Source organism: Orycteropus afer, unplaced genomic scaffold (assembly GCF_000298275.1).
Source record: "Orycteropus afer afer isolate SDZICR_OR568_19922 unplaced genomic scaffold, OryAfe1.0 scaffold00137, whole genome shotgun sequence".
Taxonomy (NCBI): Eukaryota; Metazoa; Chordata; class Mammalia; order Tubulidentata; family Orycteropodidae; genus Orycteropus; species Orycteropus afer.
In genome coordinates this window covers 6,335,088-6,347,941 of record NW_006921724.1, presented here as the reverse complement: position 1 = coordinate 6,347,941, position 12,854 = coordinate 6,335,088, and positions in this window count along the sequence as shown.

Sequence of the window (12,854 nt, the reverse complement as noted above, 5' to 3'; positions counted from 1 at the left end):
CAAACATATGACGAGAGTTCTTAGAACACTGCCTGGTCATCCAAAATAGAGTGATATGTATATAAAGAATCCCTGGCTGGAGCAAATGGTTAAACACTTGGTATAGTGCCTAAGGCACTTGACTGCTAACCAGAAGGCTGGTGGTTCAAACCCCACTAGCCACTCCTCAAAAGAAAAGTTGGGCAATCTACTTCCATAGTGATACTGCCTCTGCAACCCAAGGAAAGGTCGCTATGAGTCAGGGCCGACTTGACAGCACATAACAACAACAACAAACTGAAAAGTTAGCAGTTCAAGTCTACCCAGAGGTGCCTAAGAAGAAAGGTGACCTACTTGTGAAAAATGTTATTTGTTGTTATGTGCCATCGAGTCGGACCCGACTCATAGTGACCTCTCCTTGGGTTTTCGAGGCAGTATCACTACGGAAGTAGACTGCCCCATCTTCCTTCCGAAGAGTTGCTACTGACAGTTCTACTCTGACAGCTATGAGGTCCCTATGAGTTAGAGTTGACTTGACAGCAACTGGTTTTGGGGAAGTGGTGGTTCAGTGGTAGAATTCTTGTCACTCATGTAGGCCACCTGAGTTCAAATCCAGCCAGTGCACCTCATATGCAGCCACTACCCATCTGTCAGTGGTTGCCTGAGCAATACTATCATGTTGACCAGGTTTCAACAGAGCTTCCAGACTAATACAGGGTAGAAACAAAGCCTGAAGATCTATTTCTGAAAATGAGGCACTGAAACCTTGTGCTATGCAGCATCATTCTACTCTGACATACATGGGGTCACCAGCTGTCAGCATCAACTCCATGGTAACTGGTATATAAAGTACAAAACAAGCAAAATGTATCTATGCTGTCAGATGTCAGGATAATGGTCACTTGGGGGAAGGGAAGAGTTAAAAGTAACTAAAAAGGAGTACAGTGGGTTTCTGGGGGCTGTTTATGGAATGTTCTTGATCTCAATATTGATTACATGAATATGTTCAGTTTGTGGAAATTCATCAACTTGTATCTTTAAGACAAGTGTACTTTTCTGAAAGTATATTATACTTCAATACAGGCATACTTGGACATATTGCCAATTCAGTTCCAGACCACTGCAAATAAGCAAACATAACAATAAAACGAATCTCATGATTTTTTTTGGTTTCCCAGTACATATGAAAGTTATATTTATGCTATACTATAATCTATTAAGTGTGCAATAGCATTAAGAAAAAGCTTGAAATATTGTAAGAATATTTTTTTGTGACATAGGGACACAGAGGCATAAAGTGAGCACATGTTGGAAAAATGGCATCAATAGACTAGCTTGATACAGGGTTGCCACAGACTATTAATTTGTAAAAAAAAAAAAAAAAAATGCAATGCAATAAAATGAGGAATGAATGTACAAAACTGAAAACACAGAATGAATACCCCTGATAAGTTCATCTCTAGTTGGGAAGACAAGACACACAAAACAATGAAAACTAGACAAGATATAGTTAAAACAGAGCTGGTGGTACAAAATTCAGTTACTCTGAGTATCTTAGTCTCTTAATGCTGCTGTAACAAAAATATCACAAGAAAACAGAATTCAGGGCATTGGCTCTAGGGGAAATTTTTCTCTCTATCAGCTCTGGATCCTTGGGTCCTTGGTTCCACATGGTATCTATCCCCTTCTACCACCACCTCTCCTCACCCCCACCTTCATGCTGTTTGTGCTTGCATCAGTGCCAAATCTGTCCTTTTTATATCTCAAAAGTCATTAGGTTTAAGACATACCCTACACTGATATGGCCTCTTTAATATAACAAACATAACCCTATTCCCAAATGGAATTATATGCAAAGGTATACGGATTAGGATTCACAACATATGCTTTGGGGGGATACAATTCAATTCATAACACTAAGGATCTTGCGATCCCATGTTCTGTCTCCTCAAAGCTAAGTCTGATAGGGAGACCCCACCAAGAGGGTTCTAGAAAGAGGAGCTGTGGTAAGAGATGGCAGCATTCACACACACAGCAAGCAGGACCCTCACCCAGCCCATAAATGCTAACTGGAATTTCCACCACAAAAACTGTAAGAGTCAAGACGGCTTTGGGGAAGATGCATTCCTGGGCCAGGCCATATTGATGGCCAGAGAGAAAGTAAAGAGGTGAGCCCTAGGGATCTAATAGAAGAGAGACAAGCAGACATATTCATACTTACATTCACTGCAGCAGTATTCACAAAAGCAAAAAGATGGAAACAACCTAAATGACATCGATGGAAGAATAGATAAACTGTGGAATGTACATATAAGGTAATATTACACAGCCAGAAAAAGTGAGTTATTGAAATGACTTGTGACTTGGGGAACATTATGCTTAGTAAAATAAACCAATCATGAAAGGACAAATGCATGATCTTGGTTTTATGATATAACAAGAAAAGGCATATATTGTTTTAGGAGAAAAAAAAGATCCCAAGATTCAAACATATTCTACATTGTTAGGTGCCATAGAGTCAGCTCCTACTCATAGCCACTCTGTGTACAACAGAACAAAACACTGAGGTCCAGCCCCACAATTCTTGCAATACCTGAGCCCTTTGTTGCAGCCACTGTGTCAATCCATCTTGTTGAAAGCCTTCCCCATTTTCGCTGACTCTCTATCTTACTAGGCATCATATCCTTCTCCAGGGAATGATCCCTTCTGACAACATGACCAAAGTAGGTGAGAAAAAAATCTGGCCATTCTTGCTCCCAAGGAGCATTCTGGCTGGACTTCTTCCAAGACAGATTTGTTCATTCTTCTAGCAGTCCATGTCATTTTCAGTATTCTTCACCAACACCATAATTCAAAGGCATCAATTCTCCTTCAATCTTCTTTATTCATTGTTCAGCTTTCACATGCATATGAAGAAATTGAAAATACCATGGCTTGGGTTAGGCACACCTTAGTCTTCAAAGAGACATCTTTGTTCTTCAGCACTTTAAAGAGGTCTTTCGCATCAGATTTAATCAGTGCAATACAATGTCTGATTTCTTAACTGCTGCTTCCATGGGTGTTGATTGTTGATCCAAGTAAAATGAAATCCCTGACAACTTCAATCTTTTCTCCATTTAATCATGATATTGCTTACTGGTTGAATCATGAAGAATTTTGTTTTCTTTATGTTGGGGTGTAATCCATACTGAAGACTGTAGTCTTTGAACTTCGTCAGAGTAAGTGTTTCAAGTCATCTTCATTTTCAGCAAGCAAGATTGTGTCATTTGCATATCACAGGTTGTTAATGAGTCTTCCTCAAATCCTGATGCTATGTTTTTCTTCATATAGTCCAGCTTCTCAGATTACTTATTCAGTATACAGATTGAATAAGTATGGTGAAAGGATACAACACACACCCTTCCTGATTTTAGACCATGCAGTATCCCCTTGTTCTGCTCAAATGACAGCCTCTTGGTCTATGAACAGGTTACTCATGAGCACAATTAAGTGTTCTGGAATTCCCATTCTTCTCAATGTTATCCATAATTTGTCATGATTCACACAGTAAAATGCTTTTAATAGTCAATAAAACACAGGTAAACATCTTTCTGGTATTTGCTTTCAGCCAAGATCCATCTGACATTAGCAATGATATCTCTCGTCCCACATCCTCTTCTGAATCCAGCTTGTATTTCTGGAAGTTCCCTGTCAATTCACTGCTGCAACTCTTTTTGAATTATAGTCAACAAAATTTTACTTGTGTGTGATATTAGTAATTGTTGTTTGATAATTTCCGCATTCTGTAGGATCAGCATTGTTTGGAATGGGCACAAAGGTCTATCTCTTCAGTTAGTTGGCCAGGTAGCTGTCTTCCAAATCTGTTGGCATAGACAAGTAAACACCTCCAGCATTGCATTCATTTGTTGAAACATCTAACTGGCTAGTCCATCAATTCCTGGACCCTTGTTTCTCACCAATTCCTTCAGTGCTGCTTGGACTTCTTTCAATACCATTGGTTCTTAATCATATACTACCTCCTGAAATAGTTGAACATCGATCAATTCCTTTTGATAGGATGACTCTCGTGTATTCCTTCCATCTTCTTTTGATGCTTCCTGAATCATTCAATATTTTATCTATAGAATCCTTCAATATTGCAACTTGAGACTTGAACTTTTTCTTCAATTCTTTCAGCTTGAGAAATACCAAGCATGTTCTTCCCTTTTGGTTTTCTAACTCCAGGTCTTTGCACATTTCTCTATAATACTTTGTTTTGTCTTCTCCAGCTTCCCTTTGAAATCTTCTGTTCAGCTCTTTTATCGTATTTCTTCCATTTGCTTTTACTCTCCATTCAAGAGTAAGTTCCAGAATCTCTTCCAACATCCATTTTCTTTTTTTTTTTTTTCCTTTACTGTCTTTTTAATGACTGTTTGCTTTCTTTGTGTATCATATTCTTGATGTCATCCCACAACTCATCTGGTTTTCAGCCATTGGTGTTCAATTCATCAAATCTATTCTTCAGATGATCTCTAAATTCAGGCATGATGTAATCAAGGTAATATTTTGGCTCATGTAGACTTGTTTTAATTTTCTTCAGCTTCAAATTAAATTTGGATATGAGTAATTGATGGTCTGTTCCACGGTCAACTCCTGGCCTTGTTTTGACTGATGATATTGAGCTTCTCCATCTCCTCTTTTTACATATGTACTAGATCTGATTCCTGTGTATTTCATCTGGAGAGGTCCATGTGTATAGCTGTCATTTATGGGGTTGAAAAAAAGGTATTTGCAATGAGTAAGTTGTTGGTCTTGCAAAATTCTATCATGCAATCCCTGGCATCATTTCAATCACCAAGGCCATGTTTTCCAACTACTGATGATTCTTCTTTGTTTCCAACTTTTGCATTGCAATCACCAGTAATCATCAATACATCTTGATTGCATATTTAGTCAATTTCAGTTGACCATAGTTGGTGCATAAATTTGAATAATGGAAGCATTAACTGGTCTTCCTTGTAGCCTTATGGATATTATCTTATCACTGACTGCATTGTACTTTAGGATAAATCTTGAAACATTTTTTGTGACAGTGACTGCAACACCATTTCTCTTCAATATGTCATCCCTGGTGTAGTAGACCATGTGACTGTCTGATTCAAAACGGCCAATACCAGTTCATTTCAGCTCACTGATGTCTAGAATATCAGTCTTTATGCATTCCATTTCATTTTTGACAACTTCCAGTATTCCTAGATTCATACTTCATACATTCCATGTTCCATTTATTAATGGATGTTTGCAGCTGTTTCTTCCCATTTTGAGTCATGCCTCACCAGCAAATGGAGGTCCTGAAAGTTTTACTCCATCCACATCATTAATGTTGACTCTACTTTGTGGAGACAGCTCTTCCCGGTAGTAGTTTGAGTGCCTTCCAACATGATGGGCTCATCTTCCAGCACTATACCAGACAATGTTTCACTTCTATTCATAAGGTTTTCCCTGAACAATCTTTTGAGAGGTGGATGGCCTTTTCCTTCTTCCCAATCTGTCTCAGTCTGGAAAGTATGCTGAAACCTGTTCACCATTTGAAATACCAGTGGTGTAGCCTCCAGCCTCACAACAACACTCAAGGCCCTACAGTTCAACAAAATTACAGATGAGTAGTAGACATGTTCTATAGAGCCACTTTTGTTAAGCCTTAGACAGGACAAAGACAAAACATAGATAATCATCCAGTACAGGAGCCAAATGGAGTCCCTGACCTACAGACATGGGCTAATTTTATATGATACAAAACAAAGGGAGACATCACAAAATCATGATTAATAGCAGGCCAATTCATCACTGAAGCAGGTGGGACTACAGAAGTGGGGAAAGGACCATGATTGGGATATGTACATAACTAAAGATTAAAAAGAGCTACAGGATTGGTTCTGGGGCTTGACCACTGAGCTAATGGTGATCGAGGTACAAATTATGACTCTGCAGCCCTGAGTCATAGCCACAAGGTGGCTACAAGACAACACCAGACCACAACTTAATTTAAATCAGATAACATATGGCTATTTTAAATAAATTATTAAGGACACTCCCAGACAATGCCCTAGTTCTTTGTGTGAGCATAATCTACTTTCAACCACACTCTTCCTGAGGGCAAACTGCCCCGACCTGGGCTCACCTTTGCTTTGTCTATGCATAACCACATTGCTGGTTTAATGATCAGAAAGAACTCAAATGGTGTCTGAATTTATGTCAAGACCCAAAACAGGGTTAGGGCTCACACTGTAGACTGTAGTCTTCCACAAACCAAGTGCTTTAGAATTTAAGCTCTAATAATGTTCATTGGTGTTTACCAGGGGTAGGATGGGGTGTGTTTGAGAAGAAAGGGACTCATTCTCCAGATAGTAGTCACTTTTTGTCTATGGTGATGGGGAAAACAGCATCAAATGTGAGTGAAGTATGCACAGCTTGACTAATGTAACTGACTCCACTAAACTGCACACAAGAAAAAGGATGTATTGGTAAATGCTATGTTATGTATCATTTTGCAATAACAACAACCAAACACACACACACACACACACACACACAAATATGGGCTACAGATGCTGATATTGTAAAGATGAAGATTTTTGCTATTAGGCCTGACTCCATATTGTTAGAATAAGACTCCATGTTTTTTATTTAAGATGCCATTTCTTTAAAACCTGTCTTCAACCTTGTGTTATAAATAACTTGTTCTCTCTTTAAGATGCAATTATCAGTTCCTGCTGTTTCCTGTGATCTAAGGGGGGGCCACTAAAGTCTTCTGGGCTGGATTTTAGGACTGGCCACCTGAGCTTTGACAAAACACTAATGGAGCCTCTTGAGAGGTCTGGTGGCATAGTGCCTAGACGTTTGACTACTGACCAAAAGCCTGGTCGTTCAAACCCACCAGCCACTCCTCAGAAGGAAGGTTGGGCAATCTACTTCCATAGCAATACTGCCTCAGAAACCCAAGGAGCGGTTGCTATGAGTCGGATTTGACTCAATGGCAGTGGGTTTGGTTTAATGGAGCCTCTTAAGGATTACCTAACTGTTGGGAACTCACAGGAAACATTTCTTTCTTAATTACCCATTGTCCTTCTAAGTTTTGGAAAATTGCTAATTAATCCTGCACACATCCTGTGTCTCTTTTTCCTTTAATAGAAGAACCCCTGATTTTAAACGCTGAGTTAGAGCAGGTATTTTTGGAGTCACTGAGACCCCATCTGTCTCCCAATGGTTGTTGTTGTTTTAATATTCTCTCTTCTTTTCCTTGAACTCTGGTGTAAACTATTGGCTGTACTGCTCCAGGGCCAGATGCCACTATTTTTCAGGTAATAACACTACTTAGACATAACCAAACACCTCACAAGATTAGTTATCTTGGTTTGAAGATTTAGGATTATAGTCTCGTGGGCCAATTCAATAAATTGGTGTAATGTAGTTCATAAAGTTTTTATGTTCTACCTCCTAGTTTGGTGAGTAGTATCTGGAATCTTAAAAGCTTGCAAGCAGCCATCTAAGCTATAACTGTTGGTCTTTATTCATCTGGAGCAAAAGGGAAAGAAGGAAATCTGAGAATCAAAGGAGGAACAAGACTACAGGAAAATTAGTTTCCATGAACCATGGCCTTCTCTACACTGAGACCAGAAGAACTAGAAGGTGCCTGGCTAATACTACTGAACATTCTGACCAAGGTCACAATAGATGTTTCCTGATAGAATGTGAGAAAAAATATGGAAAATAACCCCAAGTTCTCAAAGAACCTAGATTTACCAGACTCATTGAGATTGGAGGAATTCCCAAGACTATTGCCCTGAGATCCTCTTTAAACCTTGAACCAATACTCTCTGCTGGAGTCATCTTTTACCTATATAGCAGTTTAGCTTAAAAAAGTAAAGAATGTCACCCTTGACTAACTGCCTCCTTTAAAAAAAAAAAAATCTATATAAGACCAAATGGACAACAACTATTATTAAGCATGGATGAGAAGTTTGGGGGGCAGTGAGATTAAATTAATGGGAATGGCACAAGACATAAGAGATTGTTAACACAATGCAAAGAATGTAACCTATGTCACTGAGCATTACATGTAGAAATTGTTGAATAGGAACTTAGTTTGCTATGTATACATTCACCAAAAATATAATAGAATAATTTTTAAAAGAAATTAAGGTGGCAAAAAAAAAAAAAAAGGCAGGGGGGGAGAGGTATCTCAGTAAGAGGAATAACTAGTGGAAAAATACCAAAGACAGACTCCCAGAACAGAGAGAGCACCATAAAGGGGAAGAAGGGGTGTCAGTTGCACCCAAAGGAACATTCATGGAGCTGAGTCAACACAGCAGGAAATGGACTTGAGCAAAAAGGTTGCAAGGGAAAGGGGAAAGATGTGGTGGGATGGCTGTCTGCTCCAGTAGCCTCCTCTGGGCTCCCTTCCACCCCTGCCCAAAGAATATTCCACCAAGCTCCTATTATCCCTACCTGCTAACCCAGACAGGATGACCAGCAAAGTGGGAATGGCTTTCCAATGGTCCTCCATCTCATCATGTTCTTCCTTACCCTGGGGAAATAAAGCAGGCAGGTAATAGTCTTGACATGAGGCATTTTTCATTCAGAGATAGTCTGTGTCCCTATCAGCAAATGTGGGTAAGGATAACTTAGATCAGCACTTCACTTCAGAGTAATCAGTAGCATTAGCTTCACCTGGGGACCTGTTAGAAAAGCAAATTCTAGGGCCTACTCATGCCAGGTGCTGTGGAATCTATTCCAATTCTTGACAATTCCACATGTGTTAGAGTAGAGCTGTGCTCCACAGGGTTTTCAATGGCTGATTTTTTGAAAGTCGACCACCAAGCCTTTCTTCTGAGGTGCTTCTGGGTGGAATCAAACCTCTAAACTTTTGGTTAGCACCTGAGCCCATTAACCATTTGTACCACCCAGGGACTCAAAACTTCTGAATCAGAAACCCTAGGGGCAGGTCCATAATTCTGTGGTTTAGCAAGTTTGCCAAATGCTACTGTGCTTGCTCAGGTTTCTGAATCACTGTATTAACTGCTCTTACCTTCCAAGCCCATGTATACATTACGGAATGTAGATCACATATCATCACCACGAAATTACTGAGCAAGATGTAGAGAGTGAACTGACTTCTATTTATTTTGATCATGATGCTTTAATCAATGATTTAAAAAAAAAACCTTACCCACAAGAAGTTTACATTTCCAAAAGGGGAGACAAATAACAAAATAAACAGATCAATTAAACAGTCAATGAGAAGGTAGCAAGAAGTATGGAGGAAAATAGAACAGGGAGGACTGTGTACACAGGGCACTGTAGTGGGTGGGCTGGTCATCTTAGTTAAAAGGATGGGCAAAGCCAGGATCCCTGGGAAGGTGCTCTATGAGCATGAGTGAGGGGTGGAGCCAGACACATGGCTATCAGCAGGAAGAGCCTTCCTGGCAAAGGAAACAATGGGCAATGGCATCACTATGGGGTGCAGCAGGGATGTGGACCATATCAAGTGACACCTGGAGATGTGATGAAACCAAAATGACTGTTAACAAAATTTTTGTACAGTGTTTCAGCAGAAATGTATTATGTTTTATAAAAATATCCCTGTAGTTAGTTACAACAAAAAAAATTTTTTTTTGTAAGCCCAGCATACATGTATCAATACACCTGCAAAGCTAAAACTCTGTGCTGATTTACTTTTTGAACCTTCTAATGCACTCAGGTCAGAGCTGTCATTACTACCCAATCACAAGGATGCTTCAAAGCCTGTGGTTTCATTTGCATGCATTACAAGCATGCACTGTTATTTTTGTTGCTGATGATACTTTTCTAGTCACTTATTTCATCAAATTTTCTGATCCTTTAGCTATAAGATTGTGATAATTAAAATTTGTGAATCTATACTACTAACCTTTTTGAGAGTTAATCAGTGATTAAAGGAAAAGAAGGACAAAAATAAAAAAAAGGCTCTGCTCAGTTACTAATAATGCAGTAACTAATGATATTGTAATTCAATGTAGAAAGATTTTTACAAAACAATTTTATTGTTAGCATTCATATAGTCTCAGAAATATTACATTTAAGCAATTTACAACTATATTTATCATATATTATTGTATGATTACAATTGATAATATACATTACCTAAGGATTCTGTATGGTCTTGTAGAGGTGGGGGGAGGAGGGAAGTGGTGACACCATGAGTTACCACACTGCTTGACACCAATCTCAATGACACCAGTAACAGCAGGTACAAAAGGCCTGGGGTTGGACTGTGTCAGGCATGTTTGAGGAGTTGCAGAGAGGTCTGCTCTGTGGCTGGGGCAGAATGAGGGGTAAGTCAAAGGGAATTAAGTCATATTTAAGGTCAGCCACTTGGCACCACTTGAGGATTTGATCACATACTCCTTTTGTCTCTTCCTTCCAATCTTTGCTCTTTGATAACTATCCATGTATTTTCTTTTTACTGTTTTCTTCTCTCCTGGGCAAGCCTATTCAAGGCACTCACTGGCACTGCTTGGTCCCATTGTGCATTTAGAATTAAATTACCTACACAATGAATGTATCAAGAACTGCGCAAAACCAGAAGTTCCTTAAACTCAGAAAATGGCTTCTATTCCAAACATTCGTGAATATCACAGATGTGTGGCACATAGGGACCTGGGGCTGGTTTTCAGGTGACAGCTTTGGCATCTGTGCAGATATCACAGGCCACATGGCCCCTTCAAAATGTGCAGTGCCCTTTCCCACTGAAGACCTGATGGTGGGGTTTTGAAATGCATTGACACACTCATTGAGGGTTCTGGTCTCCTTTCTTCTCATAGGCAACAACCAACCACAAGAAGACAGGTTGTTGTTGGATGGCATCATGTTGATTCCAACTCATAGCAACCCTACAGAACAGAATACAACTGCCCAGTAGGGTTTCCTAGGCTATAATCTTTATAGGAGCAATCATCAGGTTTTTTTCTCCCATGGAGCTGCTGGCTGGGTTTGAATTGCTGAGCTTTCTGCTAGCAGCCAAGCACTTAACTATTGCACCACAAGGACTCCTATAAGCAGACATACAAGAACTGAATAGTCATGGGCAAATAATCACTACACCTTGCTCTGTAAAAAAAAACACCTCATATGAGTTGCTGAATGAAACACAGAGTGCTAGTGTGGAGGAGAGTAGAGATGCTCAGGCCAGTGACTGAATTTTCCACTCAGGCACGTTCCTGGATATTTATGGCTTATAGAAGCAACATGAGATTTTCAACCTCTTAGTTTCTCTGGTTCCTTTGGACAGCAAAATTCAACCTTTGGTCAAAGCACTGGGCCACTAATTGAAAGGTTGGAGGTTTGAACCCACCAGCTGCTCCACAAGAGAAAGATGTAGCAGCCCGCTTCTGTAAAGATTACAACCTTGGAAATCCTATGGGACAGTTCTGCTTGGTCCTATAGGGTCACTGTGAGTCAGATCAATTCAGTGGCTTTTGATTTTGTTTTTGACTAAACTCTAATTACTCATGTGCAAAATAAGGTTCAACATGTCTGTGCTGCAGCCCCACTGCATGATGGCACCTAGACTCATGAGATAATCTGAAACAGATGAAAAAGCAAACTCCTAAGAGTGTGCTTCAGTAGCATGTTGTATAGCAGCTATACACAAAGGAAGTGAGATATGGTTAGGATCCTAAGTAAATAAATCATTTACTAATTTTCAAGGTTCCATTTACACAACTCTACCAATAAATTGGGAGCTCTGGTAGCGTAGTGCCTAAGGCACTTGACTGCAAACCAGAAGGCTGGAAGTTCAAACCTGCCAACCACTCCTCGGAAGGAAGATGGGGCAATCTACTTCCATAGTGACATTGCCAAGGAGGGGTTGCTATGAGTCAGGTCCAGCTCGATGGCAAATAACAACAACAACAAACCAATAAATTGCTCTACCATTCATCTAGAACATAAGGCTAGAGTAGAGAACCAGGGAGAAGTTAAGCCACTTAGTTATAAAAGGTTATTATACATCTTGTTAAAAAAAAAAAAAAAAAAAACTCACCAAGTGAGATCCAACCTATAACAACCCTTCCTTGGGTTTCCGAGGCGGTATTACTACTGAAGTAGATTGCCCAACCTACCTTCTAAGGAAGGTGGCTGGTGGGAGCTCTGGTGGTGTAGTGCCTAAAGCATTTAACTACTAACCAGAAGGCTGGCAGTTCAAACCCACCAGCCACATCTTATAGAAAGCAATAAATAAGAAATGTAGAGCAGACATTTGCAAAACTGTAGCAATAGATTAACGTCAATTAGAAAATATTTCCAGTCACTGATAACAAATTTGAGTCATGTCAGAGACTGAAAAGAGATGATTAAGCTTGTTAAATATCCCCTTCTGTCAATCTTTTCACGAGATTCATAATTATTCTCTATGTGAGAGAATGACTCTGTTTCTAAAGAGTCCAAATGCTTTAAAACTCAGAACCACCAGACAGTGTAGGAACACATCGAGAGCAACAAGAACACAGTTGTGAAATTACTTACCAGTGGCCATGAAGTCAGTTCTAATCCCTGGCAACCCCATGTGTGTTAGAGTAAAACTATGTTCCAGAGGTTTTCAATGGCTGATTTTTTAGAAGTAGATCACCAGGTCTTTCTTTCAAGGAGCTTCTGGGTGGACTCAAACCTCCAACCATTTGGTTAGCATTAAGAGCGTGAATCATCTGCATCACCCAGGGACTCCAAGAGATTGCTACCAACATGGATTTGGTATAGGAGGGGTGTGCATAGGAGCGACATTGTCCCTAAGCTGGTTTCAAGTTTAAATTAAAATCAGACAAGTCACTTTAATTAAATGGGGACCATGCATGTTTCAG